This window comes from Alexandromys fortis, unplaced genomic scaffold, assembly GCF_014885135.2.
Source record: "Alexandromys fortis isolate MF-2015 unplaced genomic scaffold, M_Fortis_MF-2015_v1.1 scaffold_37, whole genome shotgun sequence".
In the NCBI taxonomy this organism is placed as follows: Eukaryota; Metazoa; Chordata; class Mammalia; order Rodentia; family Cricetidae; genus Alexandromys; species Alexandromys fortis.
In genome coordinates, this window is record NW_026067914.1 from 8540018 (window position 1) to 8563794 (window position 23777).

Genomic DNA, 23777 nt, shown 5'->3' on the forward strand with positions numbered 1-23777 from the left:
GATTTTATAGTACTTTTTTCTGGATAAAATTCTATATTCAGATCTCTGTATTGCAAATGGTTTTTTGTGGTCTTTAATTTTTCTGTTTCCATAATGGTTATTTTGATGAACTAAAGTTCTTAATTTTAATGTGGTCTAATCACCATTTTCTTCATGCTAGTGGATTTTATATTTTATTGGATTTATAATTCATTTCAATGAATTTTTCCTACCTCAGGCAATTATTGAAGCCATTGTTTCATTTTTTATTGAAAGTGTAATTATTTGTTCCTTCTATAGTGTGAATTGTTATCAAGGTCTTGGTTTGTACAGGAAAATCTACTGGCTACAAAATCACTTTTTGAAAATTCTTCCTTCCTCTACTAGTTCAAGCTAAATTTAATATTTTTGTCCATTGGGAATTTTGTGCGTGTGTATGTGTGTGCACATGCATACAGAACTTTAATCATTTTCACTTCCTCCTTATCTTCTCTCATCTCCCCTCCTTCTAACACTGAAGCTCCTTTTCTTTCAATCAAATCCTCCTCTTATTTTAATGTAATCTCTTGTGCATGACGTGTGAGTTTAGTCAGCTGCTAGAGTGAGCATGGGTGGGGCCTTGTTTAGTGGCACACGGGCAACTTGTTAGTAGCGACACCACTCAAGAAACTGACATAGCCTCTGCCAAAAAAAAAAAAAAACGGAAAAATTTTGAGGTATTGTCCAATCAAAATGTGTGAAATACATGTCAGAGGTTCTGATTTATATCTGTGGGGTGAGATATAAATGTCTGTACTCTGCATGGAAAGCCCTCTTTGGTATAAACTTGTGCTCTCATCGCTAAAGGACACGCTTGGTAGAGGGACATTCTTCCTACAGAACATCTGGCACAGATGTTAAGTATGGATTCTGTATGGAAACGAACAAACAATGCTGCATAAACAGAGTCCCTGAAGCCCCTCTAAGTTGTATCTAACATAGGCTGAGCAAGGGAAACAACACAAGTCTTGTCTTGCGGTGAGCCTGAGAGACATCTATAGCAAGTAAGAGAATCCCATCATTAAAAAAGGAAAGAAGAGAACTTCAAATTTAATACATCTAAGCAGAGGTGCATGGATGCATGTACATTTTACTTAAATGCAAAGTATGTGGAAAGGAAATAACAACAGATGCATTCCATCAATATAGTTCCCTCTCTGAGGGTGGAGAAGGAATTTAAAATAATCTGAATAATATAATATAATAATACATATTGTGGAATCAGAAGACAATGTCAAGAAGCCAGTAACCATATCAACAGGAACATGTGCATTATAAGAATTAGCCATGTGAAATGGTTAATAATTAAATAAAGAAGTCACAACATCACTATAGATAAATCATTTCTCTAAAGCTTTCTTAGTAGACAAAACAAAGCAAGAGAAAAAAGTCCCTTACTGTGAAGAAGTAACCATGGGGATTAGTCCAAACATTTAATTACAATTTTATTTATTTACATTACGTGAATGTGGATGTGCACACATGAGCATGCTACTGTGTACACGTGGAGCTCAAAGAGCAACTTGAAAAGATCCTTTCCCTCTTTCTACCTTGTGGGCTTCTATGATTAAACTCAGTTTATCAGGCTTGATGCTGGTGCTTTTACCAGGTCTTCGGTAAAAGATTTTAAAGAGCTTAATCAAGATGCCAGCCAGAGCCTAAGGATGTTTTGCTTACCCATTTGTTTTCTGATATGTTGAACTTTATTACTCTTTCTCTTAAAACCCTGCCACTCCCACCTTCCTGACTCCCAGGTCTGCCTAACTCAGGAAGCAAGGCTTTTTCCTTACTCCTCCTCCACGCAGCTATGTAGATTTACAGCTTGCTTGCTCTGGGACTCTGGGATGTACTTCTTTTAAATTCTAATAAAATTCTTCTTGAGCTTTCAGAAAACACACACACACAATCCGAGAGTTTAATATAAAGTTAAGTGCACACCTTGTTTAGAAGTCTTAGGTTTTCTAAATAACTGGAGAGTAAATGACAAGAAAAATAGAGAGATAATTGTTTTAATTTTCCCATAGAATATACACGGAACACACAAACATATCCCTATACCAACACTCTTTCACACACACACACACACACAAATACACACATACTCATACTCACGCTACTCACCTAAGCTACACACACACACACACACACACACACACACACACACACCTTACAGATATAGCAAGTTCAGATTATTCCAAAGAGAATTACAACATCACAGCATAAAAATTAAAGAGGAATTTCTGAAGACAATCCAAAGAAAAATAACAAAAAGCACATTACACTACATTGCAAACAAAAGATCAGGTGCACATTATATCAAGCTTCTCAGTATGAGCCATGGAAGTCAAAGCACAATTGATTTTCCTCTTTAAAGTTCTCTCTTCTATCACAATGATGCACAGTTTGAACATCGTGCCCCTATTTAACTGGAAGCTGTGAATTTCTTGGTTTTTGTCATTTTTATTTCTGTGTTGCTCAAATTGTTTGTCTTGTGTATTCACACCATGTTTACTTAATTTTCACTTCACTAGCTTTTCTCCCCAATGACATTTATTGTTTATTCTTTGCCTTTCCCCATTCTAGAGTGTGTCGTTTTTTACTTGTTCTATTTCTCTGCCTACACTTCTCCCATCGAATTCATTGTGACATAAGTTTTCTGTATTTTAGTTGGAATAAATATGATACACATTAAAAATATCAAAAGAGTATTTTTCATCCACTTTGGTGTCAGATTTGGTCAACGTTTTCCCACATGAAAGCATACATTCAATTTCCCTATTCTGCTTCAGATATTGTGGCTTTTAGGTTTCTGTATTGCACATTATTAAGTTGTAGAGATTGAAGATTGTGCCACTTTTTTAAAATACTGCAGCCTCTCTATTTGCTAGGCATTTCATTTCCTGATTTAAATTTGTCCTGTGTGCTGTGGTTTAGGATATTCACTGGGTATCCCATTGCACCTATGAAGAGAGAGTCATACCTCTGGGTAGATAGCATTTAGAATTCTCTCAATGGGTTCTTTCTCCTCTGGCATTCTTCTGTCATTTTCAGCAGTCATGATTTCCTTTCATCATTGTCCCATCCAGAAAACGAAAATCTCTTTTCAATAGCACATTTAGTTGTATGGACCTCACCAACTAGTTACACTGATAAAATAAAAGACATAGATACATTATTTGTCTCCTAATTATCCCTTCAAAAATCTGTTAGACTCTCCTGATTTTACCCACGATTGACACTGTTAGGTAGTGTTTTAGGTACTATGGTCATAAATTATAAGAAAGTTTTTTTTGCTGGAGAGTTACTAGAGGTCCTAGTCTATCCATCATTCTCAGGGAAGGGGATACGTATAGTGTCCATATTTGAACACACTATATATTATCTATGATTTTAATTTATTGTGTTTGAGATTTATCATTTTTTGACTTTTATGCACTTTTAAATCATACTGTATTTACTTTTAGGTTTCTAAATCTCAAATATATTTTGAGTAAATATAATATAGTTCCAATTGAAAAAATAAGTGATTTTCTAAGAATAAATACACATCAAATAATTACTTTCACCCTTATTTCTCTATGTTCAGTTTTCTTTATCATTAAGCAGATGTTATTCTCAAACTGAGTTCTATGGAAGCAGTTCCTTATGCTATTTCCTTGTCAGTAAATAATTTACCAAAGAGTCCTTGGCAAAATCAGTCAGGTTAGCTAGTGATCCTTGGCAAAACCAACAAGGAAATACAGCAATAGATGAGGGAGAAATAAGCGAAGTCAAGCTGAATTTTTTTGGTGATGTTCTCATCTCAGCTATCAATTCAATATTATACATAAATATAATGCTAGTAGCATAAATATTATTATAAATAATCTATCTGACATCTATGTATTCTATTTTTATACCATGTATAAATATATATGATATATTCATCATTGCTTTGCCAGGGGAAACTAGACTTTCTCTTGAATTCATCGTTTATTGACCAAGGACTGCCTCTGTTCTTTCTATGCTGGCTCAATCAAATATGGCTCAGTGTCTGGAGAACAGAACTACAAAGAACAGTGTAGCCTAGGGCTTATTATAAAAATGCTATCAAACTTCACCAATGTCACTTAGAAGACGAACAAGAGCTATGAGGGCTGCACTGGCCTTGTATGGTTCCCATTAGACTGAGCTTAAGCTTTAAACTCACTCTGTGCTCCCCCTCAATCTGTGCCCACAATCTAGTCTCAAATCCTTAGTTTACTCCTTAGCAAATTCTTGAATGATCCTGCTTTTTTTATATTTCTCATCAAGTAGAAGGGAAATGTTGATGTCAAAGAGATTTGAAATGATTACACACTGATAGTTTATGATTAGCTTAATAATTAATAATGTCAGCATATTTGTATTTTTTTATATGAATCACTGCTCAATAGTGTAGTCAGAATGTCTTGGTTTCATTTTAGAGAATGGATTTTATTATATTATGAATAAAGTGAGACATAGAAGTGTAGGGAAATTGAAAGAAATATTATTTGGAAAACAAACCAACCAGTATCAGAGCAAGCTACTTAGTGTCAGGGTTAAATAAATTTAGTGAACAATATTTTTCCTTGATTAATTTTGTTTCAGTTTTGCTTAATTCCAAAGATCCATTGCCAAAATTATTGCCATCTGAAGTGCAAATGCTGAATGATTTCATGTTATAGTAGGTGAGCGAGATTCATAGAAGAGAAGACAAGACTTACTGGCTTCTAAGACAGGAATAGATTCATTAATGCTGAGTATATTTTGATTAGATTAGATCCTCAGGTTAGTGTACTTGTGAATTACTTTGTGCTATCTATAGTATTCCACTCTAATTTGGAATTCTTGAAATAAAAGCAGTGGGATTTAATTGTTCTATTAAAGTTCCTTACCCTCCATGAACTAGAATTTCATAACTCAACAGCAAATAAGAGAACTTTCCCATGAAGATAGGAATCACCAAATTTTAGCTGAATTTCACTAGCCTATGAATGCTTTTAATTTTAAAAGTAGGCCAAGATTGTCTCAAGATTAGATTTCAATAAAGTGTTGTAAACACCACATTCTTCTGAATTTTGATGTAGTTAGCAAATCTTTAGGTGTCTGAAAATGAATAATAACTTTAAGCAAAGCTATCTTATTATTTGAAAAAAAAGAAGAAAGATGTGACTTGACCTAAATTCATTTAAATAGCATTGAATAAATTTTATTTTATCTGTATGTACTTCTATATCTCTGGTGATGATTGTATACTTTTCTTTATGGTTCAAAGGAAGAGATTTGTGGTTAATCTTATTCGTCAACATGACTGGACTTATGATCATCATGGCAATACACCTCTGGGTGTGCCTAACAGTGTTTTCAGAAGGGTTTAACTGAAGAGGAAAGGCTTTCAGAATGTGGATTCTTTGGACTGAGGGTTGAGACGGAATGAAAGGAGAAAGCCATCTGAGTACTGCCATTCAACTCTTTCTGCTTCCTGACAATGGATGTGACTTAATGAGCCGCCTCCTGTTCTTGCTGCCGTTCCTGCTCCACTGTGAGTGAGAATCATGGAGATGTATGCCATAAGAACACTTTCATTCCTCAAGGTTTTCTTTATGTTGTGTTCCAACATACCCTTTTCAAATAGATTTGAAAGAGAATGATGAGTTATATTAATAACATAGTTTTAAGTGATTGTCATAATAATAATAATTTCCCAAGTTACCTAAGATGAAGTCCAGGTTATTCAAAACTTTATAAACATTTCCTGATATTGGGTTGTACTAGGTAGTAATGATCTCTACTTGTGAAGTTAAGCTGCCTGCATACACAGATTCTTAATGTTGACTCTGACCTCATCAGTATGAACAGCAATGGTACCATAATTAATATTTAACTTGCTGATTTAGTATAATTGCTTCTATTAATACATCATATTTATACATTCAATATCTTTTCCATTAGTCATTCTTTCAATCCTTTCCACATCCTGTCAAGAGTTATCCTTCATAAAACTATTCAGTGTATGCATCCTATAAGCTGATTTTTGTATATTGATATGAACTGTGGAAAGACAGAATTGTGAATTGGGAAAGACAGAATTGATTCTATAGTGTGGCCCAGTGAGTAACGTTTTGTAGATATATCCATAGATGACAATGTTGAAAAATATTTACCTAGGATTCAAAAAGAAGCAGTAGGCTTTTGGATATGTATCATTCCACCTTCCGTCTTCAAAGAAATATGCAAAAGATATGTGCTCTGAGAAAATAAAACTCATTTACTGATTATCTAAAAAGCAATAGAAAGATAAATAAAACAATCTGTTACCACAAGAGAAAATGTGATAAATACTGACTTAAATTATCTTGATAATAAACAATTATTGATAACTTATCAAGATAAATTAATGGTATAAGCATCATAAAATAAAGAAAAAATTAAGTATATCACACAAATGATATATAGGAGGAAAAATACAATGTGTTGAATAATATCCGTGGGGAAAATTAACTGTAATAGGTGAGAGATCATGAGACACTATCAAGAGGTAAGATAGAATCTATGTAAACTAACAAAAAAAAAAGGAAAATAAAAAACAACCAAAGCTAGAATACCCCCTCTCACTAAAAGAATAAGAACCATCCTATGTGCAGACAAAGGGTAGTATGGGTAGAGAAAATAGGAATGAAGAGATTACCCAGGACGAGACAGAATTGGAAGAGGAATTTACATAACCTCCAAAGAATATGACAAAATGATGAAAATAAACGTGAACAGTAACATGAAGGCAATTTAAAAGTGTTCTTCCAAAGAAAATACTTCATTATCTGAAGACGACCCGACTTCTTTTCTTTTATGTTAAAAAAAGGTCCTGTGATGTTTTTCTGACCAGAAATGACTAATCTTTCCTCCACCAATGTCTGAACTCGTCTACACGGGAGACTGAATTAAAATGAGCACACAAAATAATCTTCCTTCTTCTTTTAATGTTCCCTACATGTGTATTTGTTTACCTGTGTATTTTCCTTTCAGCTTTCATCAGGGCAGTCCATCTCAAATATTATACTAAGAGGAACAATTAAAAGACTATTGAGAGGACACTAGGGGCCTCTATTATAAAGGATTAAACTCTCTCATGGGAAAGCATGCAATATCATCTCCCAGTGTAAAGGCAAGAAGAATGGGAACCAGGTAAACAGCAGAGAAGCATCAGCACAAACTTCATTCAAAAAAATCTTTTTGTTGATTCTTTTTGGATTTCACATCATGTATCCTGATTTCATTCATTTCCCCATCTCCTCACTTCTGCCCTCTGCTCTTATAACATCACTACTAAAACAAAATTTAAAATAATAACCAAAAAAAGAAAATAAAAGCAAAGTAAAGCAAAACAAACAAACAAACAATAACAAATGAGTGAAAAAATCTCAGAATGGAAGCTATAGTGTGGCCCTGGAAGTCAGACAGTATACCTTCAGTCCATACATCTTTACTTGTAAGTGTTTATTGCAATGAGTCTTTGGTCTGATTTGAGATCTTTGTTTTATACTACACTATAGATACTGGGCCCTCTCTAGGACTCCTTCTGGTTATTCTATTATTCCCTTGTGTTGTGGAGATCCTGTAGGTCTGGCCCGTTTATATGCTACAGCAGTTTATAGAGAAGATGGATGTTGAGAGTGGGCTACCTCATAGTCCTGGTTCTGAACCAGGGTAGTAGCTGGTTTGTCAGCCTGCCTGCTTTCCTTCTTCATCAGCACCTGGGAAAGCTCTCCAGCACCTGAGTTAGCTCAGCCAGCCTGTCAGACAGCAAGGAGCTGGGCCAGTTCTCCTGCTCTGACACCTTGTGTCCAGCTCACCTGACCTCACACCATCAGGACCAGCAGTGCAGGGCTTACTCTCTGGATTGAAGCCCTTGGGGCTAGCTATTCTTTTCTCATGCTCCTGAGGCCTACTCTACCACAGGTGGCAAGTGGGGAGAGCATATTTGCCTTACCCTTGCTACCTCATGACAAATTGGGGATGGAGTGGGTCAGCCTTTCTACCTGTGTTCCCACTAACAGGGTCTGCTCTATTCTGCTTCCCAGGAGAGGTGCAGAGCCTGCTCTTCTGAGTGCTGTTGCTGGTTAGGGCAAAGGGCAAAAATTTCTTGTGATAATTTTGACTTTTTAATTATATTACCATATTATCTAAACCTAAATAAAATCTAAAAATGTGTAGTCATTAAAATAGCCAATCAAACATATATTTATAAAAGTGGCTTGATGCTATTTCATGTTTGCCTTAAGGATAGTTAGCAAACTATTGCCTTAAAGTTTTATATTTAGTTTTTAGTCATTTCTCTCTATCGTCTTTGTATCTCATTTTAAAATACAAATACCTAGGGAGTCATTTAAACCACTAAAGTTTGAAAACAAAATCCAAATATTCATCTTAAAACTTTCTTTGAAATGCAATGTAATATAGATTATGTAAGTTTGTTTGCGAGGTGCTAAGTTACAGACAACTTTGTGTTGAACTCCATGCTCGGTGACCTTCACAATAAATGGGCTTAGCGGGAACAGCTCCCGTTCCCAATAAGCATGACCATCAATGCAGGGAACAGACTGCTAAACTATTCCAACTCTTTTATTAATACAATCTAGCTAACTACATTGTCATTTTAAATTTTAACATTTTGTTCATTTTCGCAATAAAAATAGATTAATACCATGTTAATGACTACACAAATGTGAAATGAACTGGGCCATGATATTGTACCAACAGCTGCATCTATTTAAAGTCTGCACTGGTTAATTTTATATGCCAGCTTGTCTAGGCCACAGCATCCAGATATTTGGATCTCATCTAGATGTTGTTGCAAACACATTTGCAGAGGTATTTTGCATTCATGTGGATAGGCTTGGAGTAGAACACAATAATTTCCACAGTGTAGCTAAGAAATGGGTGCTGTTCAATCAGTTGAAGGCTTTGGGGGAATCGAGCCTGGTGCTTCCTAAGCAAAGGAAATTCCTGTCCTTTCTCACTGCATGTGTCAGTTACAAAATCAACTTCATTTTGCATCTCAAGTTTGATGGTCTATCCTGAAAACTGGATTATTCATTTCTATCTTCATATAGATGCTAACAATTCCTTTTTTAAAAAAATTCTCTGTCTCTCATTCTCTCTACTACACAGAGGGATTTGTAAACCTGCAGATACCCTGTTAGTTCTGTCTGTCTATAAAGGGCTACTGAAATATGATGCTCAAATACAAAGATCAGAGCCTGAAAATGGAGATGAAGATAGAGGAGGAGATGGGGGGGAACCAGAGGAGGAGAAGGAGAGTGGAAGGAGCAGAGGACAGGGGAGAGGAGAGAGCAAAAAGGTCAGCACAGCCTTGTATTATATGGTGTATCTTTTTAAAACTAGTTATTCTCTGTTTTTCATTTGGAAAAAGGTTTTGTCCCTTATATTAATTGCTGTGGGACAATGGTCATTTATTCTGTCACTGGTATTATTTTTAGTAAACTGCTGATTGGCCAGTAGCAAGGCAGGAATTAGAGGCGGGGCAATGAGAACAGGAGAATTCTGGGAAGAGTGAAACTCAGTCTACTGTCCTAACCCATCTTCAGAAGAAGCAAGATGTGACTGCCTAGCCCAAAAAGGTATAGAGCCACATGACTAACTCAGATAAGAATTATGGGCTGATGTAAGTTATAAGAATTAGTTAATAAGAAGCCTGAGTTAATAGGCTAATCAGTTTATAACTAATGTAAACCTCTGTGTGATTCTTTGGGACTTAAGGGCTGCAGGACTGGGCAGGACAGAAATCTCTGTCAACAATCAATGACTGAAAATAAATACTCTACTCACACAAACAAGATAGTGTTAATAGTGCCAATTTGACTTATTCATCTGCTGGCAGCAAAATATTTCCCTTTTTAGAATATTGTATTCTCAAAATGCGTCGATGTGCTTTGAGTGACTGTGAGATCAATGCATGGTAGTAGTTTTAATCTCTAATATCATCAAAAATAATAATGTGAAAAATATAGTGTTTTGAACAAGTTAGGGTTTTCTATGAGCAGACATTAATCTCATGGAAAGGGAAGTAAGGATTAAACAAAACCCAGGCCTCTTATTTGAAAACACCTTTTATGAGAAATGCCCTCATTTCATTAACATAATTTTTATTCTCAGAAACCCTGATTTTCACTGAACTTATTTTTTAATAAAAAATGCATGACTTTTAACTTTGTTTGTTTAAGGAATGGTAGCCTGTTTCTGGAGAAAGAGCTTGAGGAAGGCTCCAGGGGAAATGTCAGTACCTGTTCAGGAAGAATGCAAATGCCATTTCACATTTAAAGAAACATGACTGTGGCTTCACTGTGAAATTCACAAAGCCTTCAAGGGTATGGGAAAACGTTACTTGACTAAGTGGCAGCAAACATAGATGTACATCAAATTATAACTACAGTGCTTACCAGAGAAGTGTTCTTGGATGTGCAGGGAAGGCAGAGCCCTGCATACTGCAGCGTGATTTGTGTTGTCATGTGAGCAGGAAGGCAGCACAAGGACTACAAGGTAAACGCTGTCAGGGCTTGAGTTGTGGGTGTCTCCATGAATAAGCGCTGCTTCCTAATAATAGCCAGGAAGACTGTTTCCATTTGTAAATACTTTTCCTTCGGATAGAAGAACTATTCATATCCTTAAGAGGCCTGTACATCCGTTGTCAACTCTGGTCTCCTTGGTGGTTAGTTCCTCCAAACTATATTTGTGGTACAGAAATAGAACCGTTTGACCTAGTATTGCGTTCATAAATGAGGATCTCTCATATTGGAGATGCTTGGTGCTTATACGTTAGTAAGTGAATTGATGAATGCACAGAGTAATTTATATATTTAATCCTTATTTATTTAGTTAAATCTATTTTAGTTTTTAGTTTTGAGTCTGTTTGTCAGTTTGTGTACATGAGTATCTCAGAATGCCAGGAGAGGGGAATGCCTGGAGCTGGGGCTACAGTCATTAGTCAGCCAACTTGTGTGTTCAGGACAAAACTAGGTTACTCTGTATATTCTTATCAGCTAAGCAATTTTCCCAGCCCCTAAAGAGTATTTTTCTTAAATAAAGTGTTTCATATTCATGAACTCATGAATTAGTTTTATTTTACATTTGTGCTTTGTTGCCAATAAATTCAGTGTATACATCTGTCATTCTACTGTTGTGGTCTGAGAGCCCCACTTTCCTAGGCAGTGTTCTCTAGAGGAACATGACCAATAGAAGGTGTATATATTAGAAAATGGGAAGTACTTGGTTGACTTATTTAGTAGGGGCTGGGAAGTTCTATAGCTACTTGAACACTGGAAAAGTAGCTAAGCTGGTTATAGCTTCTAGGCCAGCCTCCTGGATGCCTTAGTTCTCTCAATCTGGCACTGAAATCCTGGAAGCTCCCTGGGGCATTGGCAGTACTGAGTCCATGCTGGACGTCTAGAGAAACTGGAACCTGATGTCAAAAGAGCATAAAAACAGCAGCAATGAACACATTGTTCATAAAGAACTGAAGCCAGGCAGTCACACATTGATATTTCTGTAGACGTCTTTATATTTGGCTTCCAGGGTGGAGGTGTTCCTCACTTTGAAGGTGGCTGTTTTCCTCTCAGTTAATCCTGAGAAGAGCTACCGAGGTTCCTTCCAAATGATTCTAAATTCCATCAAACTGAGAGCCAGAAACACCCATCACAACCTTCTAAGAGGGGATGCTGTTGCAGGTGTTCTAGGGAATTTGCCTTTATTGGAGGATGGTAATGTGATGTAAGAAGAGGTGCTTTGAGGTAAGAATAATAAAGAGTTACTACTTTGGCAGGTTTGAGTAGAAAACTTTTTACCTTTTGTGGAACCTATTCAGCATAAAAAGATCACATAATGAGGCATACATGAATGACTCATTATCATAATACCAAAATAAAAATGGACCTTTGGTGTTATCTGAAAAAAAAATTCACCTTCTTAAACTTGAAAATGTTTCTTAAGGTTTTTACTGAGAGCATCTGCTATTTTACATAATGTGTTATATCCCTTTGCCTTTATTCCAGTTGGGATTTAGTTCTGTCATCAAAATCTGAGATAAGAGTGCAGGGCTACTTGATGCTTTGTGTGTGACAAGGATCCAGACTTTTGAGTAGCATTGCCAAGTATTCTGAGTAGTATAGGGAAGCCAATCTAGCTCCATTTCATTGTTCATATTTCAAACAGAAAAAAAAATGAGAAATTGTTTCCCCAAAGGAGCCATGAACATGTATTAGTCATCTCAAAGAAGAATACTGCCAGCTCCCAAACAAATATCCCACATGCATACCATTGGGGAAAACACTCACATATACTTTCTGAGAAAGCTGAAATATGCAGTATTTTTTTAAAGCTGTCCAATTGTCTAGCTGAAATCTACATAACTTCAGAGGAAGAATAAGAACATGTATTTTTTTTTGGTATAACTTGTTTTTGAACTTACATTTCTCTTTTGGACTGAAAATAGATTGGTGGATAGTACTGCAAAAGTTGCTTGCTTCCTTTTCATGAACTTTTTCAAAGTAAAGATTTTTAAAACATGTTTTCCTCAGTGTGTGACAATGTACACTGATGTTAAAAATGGCTCAAACATGGAAGCAGGAAAGCTCATAGGGCTTCAACCTCAGACTAGGAACTAGTCACAGCAGGGGAATGCTGAGAATATGAGGAAGGGTCTTCCTCAGGGAGGAGTCCCCCTGAACTGGTCCTCTGATATGAAGTGATCAACCTGAAGTTATATATATATATATGTGTGTGTGTGTGTGTGTGTGTGTGTGTGTGTGTGTGTACATATATATGCTGGAAAGTTTATCCAGGATAAGAAGACGTTCAATAGAATGAAGACCAAGAAATAGAAACTGAGTTTCACTACGGACAAAGGAGTGATTGAATAAATCTTCACATGGGTGAAGGGCTCTCATTTGAAAGATGATAATGTTTTTCTTACACTGAAAACAGAACAGGGAAACCTGCTTACTCCTAAGCATGACAGGTTTGAGTTAATAGGCAGTATGGCGCTTTCTGACAGTGAGGGAGTCACTTGGCGGTTTTGAAGGTCCTTCAGACAAGAACAGACTCTTGCTTGCTATGATTCATTATGCATTGCCAGGCTGCTGACTGAGAGCCTGCATGAAATCATCCATTTTCATACTTACCATTTCCTTACGGAAGGCTGTCAGCTTGAAAGTGGTGGGGGGAGTTGTGGGTGGGGTTGGAGGGCGAAAAGGAAGGAGGAAAGTGATAGGATTCTATTTCCCCTAAAAATATATTTTTAAATGGTATATGACAGAATCTCATTAAAAATCACTGCCCAATAATGAAAATTACCTTTCTGTACAAAGTATTTGATCAAATTACTTGGAGTGACAATTCTACCTGTTATTTCAATACTAAGAATATTAATTTTAAATGTGCATCATTAACAGGGCTATGAAGAGCAAAACATAAACACAGAAATGAAAAGAAAGCATTCTCTAATCTGTATTGGAATAAGAAAGTAGTTAGTAATCCTTAGTAAGCCAGGCAAAACGTTAACAGTAAGTTTTGTATTTATCATAGTGGTTAATATTTAGAGCTAATTAAAATATTAAAGTTCATGATATTTGAAAGGAGCGTTTTTCTAAAACAAGCGAACATGACTCATGAAGGCCAAAAGAGGTGGCTGGACCATTAAAATCACAGCCATCAACAAAAATGTCCTATAAAGAGATTATAGATAGTAAAGTAACATAAAGTTGAAAAATATCAGTAACTTTCTCAAGCTACTTTAAAACAAATGTTTTCCTGTAAGTAATTTAGAGGCTTTGACGAGCTCACTTGCCTAAGGTCTTCTAAACAGAAACTATTAGGCAGGAATGAGGGTCTGTGTGGACACATGTATGCGCATGTGCTCACACACACCTGAATGCCAGAGGCCACTATTGAGTGTCTTCCTTAGTGGCCCTTCATCTTAATTTTGAGCAAAGGAATCCCACTGCACTTGGACACTTGGCTATGTTGGCATGCACACAGACTCTGGGGATCACAGTGTCTCTGATTTCCCAGCAGCTTGGAGTTTACAGGCACACACCTCTTCTGACTTTAATGTGGACCCTAGTGATCCAACAGAGGTCCTCAGGTTTGAATGACAAGTACTTTACCAGATGCCTCAACCCCCAATCCACAGCAAGATTCCTCTTTTGTAGGCTGCTGACTTTGATTAAAATTTCCCCAAACAGCACATCCCTGAGCAGCTCCCTCTAGTCATACATTTCAATAGTAAAAATGACAGGATGAAGATTACCATTATCCGTCTAACTTAAAGTGTAAAATAGATCCTTTTCACAAAGTCTTTACTCCGTAGAAAACAAATGTATCTTTTGGTCTAAGGTTACTGAGGGCAGAACACGCTATTCGTGTGTCAAGACCAAGAAAAGAATTATTTGGGGGGGGGAGGGGGCTGAAAGTTTAATTTAAGCACACAATGAATGACAAGAACTTCAAAAAAAGTTGTTAATGAAGTTAAGCCTCTAAATTGAGTTTTAAAAATATCTTTACATATCATAATTGCATGGCATATATTTTTCAGTCTGCTTGAAACAATCATTTTGTTTACCATCCTCAGGATATGATTCTTCCCCCTATTGGATAGGAAAATTCTCATAAGCCTCTCTTTCTGATTTAGAGAGCTTTCATGAGATTTAGGCTTTGGGCATGATTGAAGATGTTTCAGAGACTGGATTTTTGTAGTCCTTGGTAATTACTTCTGGAAAGCAATGACTATTTCCATCCGGTTTTGAAAAGGTATAAATCTTGATGCTTTTGGTTATTTTGTTTGCTGAAACACTAGAGCGAGAGAAACAAGGAATATAGTTTTAGGCTGCTTAGTGTAGCAAATTCAGCTGCGCATTAACTTTGGCTCTTGTTTGTGAACATACTATGTATAACAAAATTGGCTTAATCTTCAAAGTATTGCTAAGTACTTCAGGGTTTTAAAGACCATTTGATCTGTAAGGTAATCAGAAAGAAGACCCATTAAAAGTCACTGGAATGAGAGTGAGGGCGATAGCTTGCCAGGCATAAGGGCACAACTTTGATCCTCAGAGCCCATGCAAGTAATCCAGACAAGGTGGCTGCTCTAGATTGCTTTACTATTACTGGGGTAAAAGAGAGACCAAAAGTAAGTTGCGGAAGAACCGGTTTATTCAGCTGGTAGTTGTAATCCATCAAGGAAGGAAATCACAGAAGGAAACTAGCACAGGTGTCTGGAGGCAGGCACTGAAGCAGAGATCATGGAGAGGCATTGCTTGCTGTCTGTACACACTGGGTTTGCTTTATTAGCCGGTTTTACACAGCCCCCACACACCTTTCCAGGGATGACATAGCCTTTCTATATCAAGAACAACTAAAAAAATATTTCACAGATAAGATTATTGATGAAATTGATGGCGCAAGTTGAAATTTCTTTTTCCCAGGTATGTCTAGATTTGTGTCACATGGACAACAATCATGGCCTTAAGCTATTGTCAATTTTGACACAAACATATCCTTTTACTTCTTGTCCTCAATATATCATGTTATTATTACAATATAAAGAGTCTAACTGCTAAAGTCTCATAGTATTTAAATATTTTAATACTTTAAAAGTCCAAGGTCTCTTTAAAAATCTGTGTATGTGTAAAGACATACACAGGAAAGTAACAGCAAATAAAGGAATAAGCAAATAAAGGAAAAATACTACTAGTTTGAAAGAGAATACGCAGAAGGTGTACATGGGAAGGTTGGAGGGAGAAAAGAAGAGGAAGTGATTCAATTTAATTACAATATCAAAACAAATAGTTAAAAATAATTCTAGGTTGTCTAACTGTAGGCTCCTTTAAAATCCAAATAGTTTATGTATTTTCTTATTCCAGAGGGGAAGAGCCAGGACACAAAGAAAGTGATAGAACTGAAACCCAAACCAAACAGTATAAACAGCTCCATGTCCACGATGTGGAAGTCACTCGTTATCTTCTGGGTTCTGAAAGGCGTGGATAACTCCACATCTTCAGCTCTGCCACCCACAGGGTGCACATAGCTTATCTGGGGGACATAGATGCAGACTGGTTATTCTCCACACATGTTGTTCTTCCATAATCCTTGCATCTCCAATATGCTAGATTATCCACTACATCGGAGGCTCTGTCTTCACCAGTGACTTTTCCTGATCTCTCCTAGTGCCAAGTGTCAACTGTTCCTAAAACCAGTAGCATGTAGGCAACTGTTACACATTGCCAAGTTCATATTCCAGGTTCTGTGTGACAACCATGATACCTCCTCTGAGATTTCATCTCAATGAAATTGGTGTCTTATTAACTATAGATGAATTTTTAGTTCTAGCAACTCACATCCATTGCCCCAGTAAATCAAAGGGAAAGTTACTTCACTTCAACAGATTCTTAATTCAAGTACCTCACACAAGAGGCGCTGATAGATAGATAGAGGATTCTCAAACTTCTTTCCAAAACTTTAGAAAAAGACCCTCATCCTCTGCATTTCTCTCAGTATTCTTGTCTTTTCAGTTACCACAGAACGTACCATTAAGCTATGAACACTTCATGACTTTTTAGCCTAAAGTTACAAACATTCCATTGTCTCCTATCCCTAAACCCAACAAAGTTCAGGACTTTTATAGCAAGCTCTCACTTTCTGGTACCAATTTCTGAGAAAGAAAAAAAACAATTTATTTTAGCTTACAGTTTACAGTCTATCATTGAGGAACGCCGAAGCAGAAATTGATACAGATACAATGGATGACCTCAGCTGGCTGGTTTGCCAGTTAACCCACCTCATGGTTTTCTATTCTTTATGAATTTTGACTGCTGTTATTCACCATGACCAGTTACTACCCTCAGTAGATTAACTCAGTACAATGAAAATGCCCATGATAAATAAAGGCTTTCACTTGTGATAAATATATTACTGTTTGAGTCATAATCTTCTTAAGTGAAAGTTCCCAGCTGCCCCACAGGGCAGAGCTGCGGTAGACTTGGTTTCTGTTGGTTGGGGTTTTGCATAACAACCTCATAAGCACAATTGAAATGTGAAGAGTAAAATTTTGTAAGAGTAAAAATTTCAGTATCTGAAATCAAAAGCAAAGCTAAATATTTTAAAAGCTCACCTGAAAATAATTTCAATGCATTTTACAAAAGAAAATGATGTGAAGTATTAAGAATACCTGGGAACATAAGAAGCCTTACTCAGAGGAAGCATTCTTATTGAGTTTTAGAGAGATTTCTTTGATAATAACTGCTAAGAATAAAGAATTAAAAACCAAAGAGGTTTTTTTTTTTAATACAGGATTTTGTAGGAAAATTAGCACACACATTATTTAACTACGGTACAAATATAACAGTTCTGGATGTGTGTGGGAACAAAGCAAAGCTGTCAACAAATTCGGTACACACTAGACTGCCGTGCTACTGAGTGGGAAGCACAGGCTCATTTGTGCAGTTCAACAAAAAGCAACAAAGGGAGAGGAGGAAAGATTTCTTAGCGTATTGATTATTTTAATACTATAAGAAACTTAAAGCTAAAGACAAAATGGAATAGACTCAATTGGCATAAAGGAAATATGGAACTCCTTCTGCTTTCTCATTTCATCTTTGGAATACTATAGTTACTCTGGAGACAGAATGTCCCTTTGTCCAAGCTCAGATACAGGAACTTGATATATTTACTTTCTGTAGTTTTTAAATATTTTTACAGCCAAAAAATAGCAAGCAAGATTACAGCACAGATTAGCTACTTGACAATAGCTGTGGCTATTGGTGGGTATGGTTTTCAGGGACATTTACAGCAACCTAAAAAATTTATAAATAGTTTTTTTTAATTTATTGAAGACTTGGTAAATATATTTGTGAGATGCCATTTTTCTGTGCTATATTTTGAAGTAGGAAATTAGTGTGCCTTAACAGTATTAATGTATGGATTAAGCTACAAATCATCAGCATAATCCAAAATTTAAGAACTTAGAGTTTTAATATCTTTAATTCCTCTAGTTATTAAACAATGATACTTTCACTTCTAAAAAAACAAAACTAAAAAGACATAGTCAAGGTAGGGAGACTTTTAAAACTAAATTTATATATTCTTAAAAAAGTGATATATTTTACTAATAACTTGTAAACCGTGCTAGGATTTTTATTTAAATGATTTTTACTGAATTTTTATACAGGATATTTTAATCATGTTTATTCCCTTCCCTATGTCCCTGAGGTCCTCCCAATATTCTTCCTCCCTAACTTTCTCTCTTTCTATTAAAAAAAATCTAAAACAACCACTGTCCCCCATACCTTCCTCAAACCCAAGAAACCCAAAATTATGTCCATCAAAGCAAAAATCAAAGCAAATAGGCCAAAATACTTTGAGGCAAAAAAGCCCCAAACAGCAAAACAAAACTGAGTTGTTTTATTAAGGAATACAACATAAAAACAGTAATATTTTTCTATCTTTGTACATTATAAAACTCCTTAAAATCCATTTATTATGTATATAATGTTCTCATTGATTCTTTATGATTATTGTCACATTAATATTATTTTAAGGGAAATCAAACAACAATTGGAAGCATAGTTTGATTTAAATGCTAAAACAGATGAAGTCCTTTTATACCTTTATTTGTATAACTCAATCAATCAAAAACATTTGCACACTTATCCTAGTACTGAAAATTCTCCTTAATCTCACAGTGACACAGTCACAGCTTTTACTAATTTTCTCAGCCTGGACACTTTTTTTTTTCCTTGAACCTGTTTTATGTGTCTCTGCATCTTTCATAACTTTTCCTTTTTTCTTCCCTCCCATCCTCCATTTCACCAAACTGTGATGTGGGATTCTCCTCTGTATGCTGTGATCATCATTACTGAATAAAGAAAGCTGGCTTGAGCCTATAGCAGGGCAGAACACAGTTAGCCAGGGAAAACTAAACTGAATGCTGGGAGAGGGAGGGGTCAAGAAGAAGCCATGGAGCTGCCACCGAAGACAAATGCACTGAAACTTTGCTGGTAGGCCACAACCTCATGGTGATGCACTGATTAATGGAGATGGGTTAAATTAAGATGTAAGAGTTAGCAAATAAGAAGCTAGAGCTAATGGGCCAAGCAGTGAATTAATTAATACAGTTTCTGTATGGTTATTTTGAAAGTCTAGGCAGCTGGGATATGAACAAGCGGCTTCCATACTACAAAACTCTTTTAAGAAGTTGACTCATTTGATCTGTACAGAAGTTTGTTTATTTTATGACACTGCTAACTACTTGTGCCATGATGATGCAATGGATTCCATAGTTGGGTAACTGCTGGTAAAGTGAGCTGAGTGCAGCCCTCCTGAGGATGCAGCTTATCTGGCAGTTATAGTTCTCACTTCATAGTAGCATTGGAAAAACCCCAGGTATTTTATATAAATATAAGATATTCTAATTTTCTAAGAATAAATTAAGTAGAAATATTTCTGAATTGACTCATAATTGTCTCTTTTGGCCACTAAATGCTCAAGCCATTTCAGATCCATTGCCTTCTCCCACAGTTTTTCTCAGTATCTCATCTTGATACTTTAAAACAACATGAAGGTGGGATGATGCACTATCACCTTCTAGACTAATTGGGTAATGCTGGTAGCTCAGAGTGTGGAAGAAAAATCAGTGTTAATACGTTCAATATCTGTATAATTGAGATAACTTCCCCCAGTAAATATGACAGCAGAACAATACAGTTTATAATTGAACATCTGCTTTGCACAGCCCACATACATTCAAAATTCATTTGCCAAAATGTTTTGAACATTTATAACGTGCTAGGTTTAAATGTGAACATTGCATAAAGATCCCTTGTCCTGATGATTTGTACTTCATGATCTAAGCAGCAAACAGAAAGTGACCAGAAGATGAGAAAGCCTCTTCTGGCTTGTTATTGACATTTGGTCAGCAATGACAAACTGGTTTAATATGTTCTATGTGGCATTGAAAGCCATAGGGAAGTTCTGGGTAGAGGCTAGAAATGACCTTGTATAGGTCTTGGAAGCTTTCTTTGGTATTATCCTTCTGAGTTGAGATCTCTTTATTAATGTACTTTTAAATTATAGAGAAATAACTATATGCAAATTCCAGGGTTTTATTTTTCTTCCCAAAATAGGGTATCTTTGGAGCCTGTCCTGGAACATGCTTTGCAGATCAGTCTGGCCTTGAACTTATATAGATCCACCTGCCTCTACTCCTGAATGTTAGGTTTAAAGGCATGCGCCACCACTGCCCAGCCTTAGAATTGACAGTTTATACATGTAAGTCCACAAAGTTGTATCCACATTGTCTGTCTGTCTGACTTTCTTCTGACACAATTTTGCGGAACTAACTTTATCAGAGAGTGGAAATCGCTAGCCACTCTTGGTGTCTACTAGACTCCGAAGTTGCAGAAGTCAGCACAAGTGTAATACATAAGTATAACTTTTAATAAACAAGCCTATGTAGATTGCTTATTCTGAAGTGACATTTTGATATCCATTAGTAGCTTTCTGTTGATTTCATAGGAAGATTTACAATTATTTGTGTGCATAAAATTACCATCTTCCCATCTCCTACTTTTCCTCTAGGAGCCATGTTCTACCCGGCATCTCCATATTGTCCTCAGATGCAAGTTCAAGTGCTCAGGCACACCTGCCTTTGTGCTCGGCTTTCTTTTCTACTCTGTTTTCTTTGTGCTAGGCACTGATACATTTTGGTTGCTCACTGAGAGAATTTCTCCCTCTTCTCCTTGGGCAGTTCTTTCACATTAAGCCTGTGGCATCCACTTCTAGTCTCTAAAAAGAAAGACTATACTTTTTATGTCTAGTTTCTTGAATTCTTCATATACTTTGTAAATCAGTCTTCTAATGGATGTGGGATTAGAGAGATTTTCCCCACTCACTGGGGTGCCATTTTGTCCTATTGATGGTGTCCTCTGCCTTACAGAAGTTTTTAGTTTCGCGGGGTCCCCTTATTATCAATCTTAGTGTCGGCACTATTGGTGTTCTATTTAGGAAGTTGTCTTCTGTGTCAGTGCTTTCAAGGTTGTTGCCCACTTTTTTGTTTTTTCAAGTACAGTGCATCTGGATTTATGTTGAGGTGTTTGATCCACTTGGGCTTCAGTTTTATGCAGAGTGATAGATATGGATCTATTTGCATTTTTCTACATGACTATATCCAGTTATGCAAGCACCATTTGATGAAGATGTTTTCTATGTTTTATTGTATAATCCTGGCTTCTTTGTTGAAAATCAGGTATCCATAGATGTTTGAATTTATGTATGTGTCTTTGACTTGTTTGCATTATATACAAGTGTGTTTTTATGCGAATATCTGCAGCTCACAATGCCTGTCTGCACTCTATGCACTGCTATACAGTTTGTGAGCTTCCGAGCTTCGGTCAAGGGGCTGGAGGTTAAAACACACACACACACACACACACACACACAAAAAGAGAGAGAGAGAGAGAGAGAGAGAGAGAGAGAGAGAGAGAGAGAGAGAGAGAGAGAGAGAGAGACAGGGACACGGACCTTTAGTCACTGGTAAGAAGCCCTCTATTCAACAGCACCATGGAGGCTTATATACTCAACAGTCAAGTGGGCCAACAGGTGAAAACCTTATCCTCTGATCCTCAAGACCAAGGCAAGACGTGCTTGTGAAACAGAGCTGGTAAATAACTTTGACACAGCCTTTAGTAACTCAAATCAGAAAGAAAGTAAAGATTTCTAGCAGGGAAGAGCAGCTGGAGGCCAGGACTCCAAATGGTCCCAACAAATATCATGCAGTTTTCATTACCCTAGCCCTGTAGTGGTGCTTGAAGGATGAAGTGGTGATACCTCTGGAAGTTCTTTTATTGTAAATGATTGTTTTAGCTATCCTGGGTTTTAGGCTGGATGGGCCAGAGACCAAGGATAGAGCCAGACATAACCGGAGAAATAAAATGTCAATGTAATAATGCAGAGCAAGGTTCTGCTATACTCATAGACTGGTACATAGCCCAATATTCAACATTGTGATATCATCCAGCAACTGATGGGAACAACTGCAGAGACCCACAGTCAAACAAGGGGATGGACTAGGGAAATTTTATTGAAGAGAGGACAGAGCGAATATAGATGTCAGAGAGGTCAGTGGTGGCGCACACCTTTAATCCCAGTACTAGGGAGGCAAAGGCAGGCGGATCTCTGTGAGTTCGAGACCAGCCTGGTCTGCAAGAGCTAGTTCCAGGACAGGTTCCAAAAACCACCGAGAAACCCTGTCTCGAAAAACCAAAAAAAAAAAAAAAAAAAAAGTCAGAGGGGTCATCAAGGTCATCAAAAGAAAATCCACAAAACCAATTAACATGGGCTCATAGGAGCTCATGGAGGACTGAATTGACAACCAGGGGTCCTTCATGGAACTAATCTAGGTCTACTGCATATATGTGAGAGTAGCAAGCCTTAGTCTTCTTGTGGGACTCCTAAGAGTAGGAGCAGGGGCTCTAACTCTATTGCTTATTTTTGTGACTCTACTCCTCATACTGGGTTGCCTTGCCCAGGTTTAATATAAAGACAGGTGCTTAGTCTTACTGCAACTTAATATGCCATGTTTTTTTTTTAAATATCCATTTGAGGCCTGCCCTTTTCTGAATAGAAATGAGAGGAAGTGGGTGGGAGAAGGCAGAGGAAAAGTGTGTGTGTCCAACTGGGAGGAGAAGAGGAAGGAGTTAATTAAAAATAAATATATTTATTTGTGTCATAATTATTTATTTTACTTTCTCTCTTCTATTAGTTATTGTTTTATATAACCAGAAGCCATAAGTCTTCACCATCATCTTTTGTTTGGTACCTGCTATAAATATAATGCAAACTTCAAGTTTTAATTCACTTGATATCATTACATAAAACATTCTTATTAGGTCATCACTCATCCTAACTTTAGAATAGGAAAAAAGATAACTTAATAAAAATGACTCAGGAGGAAGCAACATTTAAAAATTCACCAAATGATATCGATCACAAGCTATAAGAAATGATTCTGGATGTTTTTCCTACAAAAGAAATCTTAAACTTTGAAGATAGATATGATTTAATGATTTGAGCATTGCTCAGTGCATGCACATATATCATGGAACTCAATAGACACAATTGTAAAAGTAAAATCTTATACGCAAGTAAAAACTACATGGGAATGAAGGCGGTTAAGAAGAGTGTATGCCACTCTTCCATAGACCCCTTTTTAGTTCCTAATACCCATATCAAATAGCTTACAGTTGCCTGTTCCTGTATCTTCAGGGATTCCACAACTGTCAGACACTGCACTCAAGTACATTTACACACAACACTCACAAGCAGTTAAAAACACAATCTAAAAAAATCAGTACTGAAAATATACATTTCATGTTCTAAATAATATTTAATGCATATCCGTTTGGAAAGATTAGAATTTACCCTTTTTATTAGAGTTCAATGAACATAATGCCAACTTCATTTGACCTCCAAAGCAGAAAAATCTTTACATTGATAGAAATCTTCAAGGACCCGATAAAACTACTGCTTAATGCTCAAGAATCTTGCAGTTACGTTTATAAGTCTTCCACATTAGTGTTTTATAGGTGATGGCACTCATCACTAATTGACACTTACCACCCATATTTCTCCTTTCTGGAGTGAAATGGATAACTTGCTTGGGCGTCTACTCTTTGTGAAGGGAAATACTGCTGAGG